We start from the raw sequence: 312 nt of genomic DNA on the forward strand, positions 1-312 counted from the left end.
GGGTGGGGGGATAGGAGGAGGGGATTCTTGGCACTGAACCGGCAGGCCTTGATGGGGGTGGGTACCTCTGGATGTCAAAGCCGAGAGGACTGGCTGTCCATCCCCTGCAGGCTTTGTAGGTTGGACTGGGGCATGCATTGGGTCAGGGGCCCATTCCAGCCAGCCCATACTTGGGAAGGAGGAGGTCACCCCTCATGACATCTCTGTCCCTTCTTTGTGTCCTCTCACTCACCAGTCCTCCAGATTCACAGAAATCTCCTTTAATTTACCCTTATGCCCGCCCCAACCTCAAGCCACCTGCCTCTCCCACCC

General features: G+C 58.0%; 1 protein-coding gene across 2 annotated transcripts in view; it reads right to left on the bottom strand.

The window, feature by feature from the left end:
* Nucleotides 1–312, bottom strand: part of CAMK2A (calcium/calmodulin-dependent protein kinase II alpha) — a 66,128-nt gene that overhangs the window by 23,105 nt on the left and 42,711 nt on the right. The window lies entirely within an intron of this gene.

The sequence above is a fragment of the Bison bison genome, unplaced genomic scaffold (genome assembly GCF_000754665.1).
Source record: "Bison bison bison isolate TAMUID 2011002044 unplaced genomic scaffold, Bison_UMD1.0 scf7180017864291, whole genome shotgun sequence".
In the NCBI taxonomy this organism is placed as follows: Eukaryota; Metazoa; Chordata; class Mammalia; order Artiodactyla; family Bovidae; genus Bison; species Bison bison.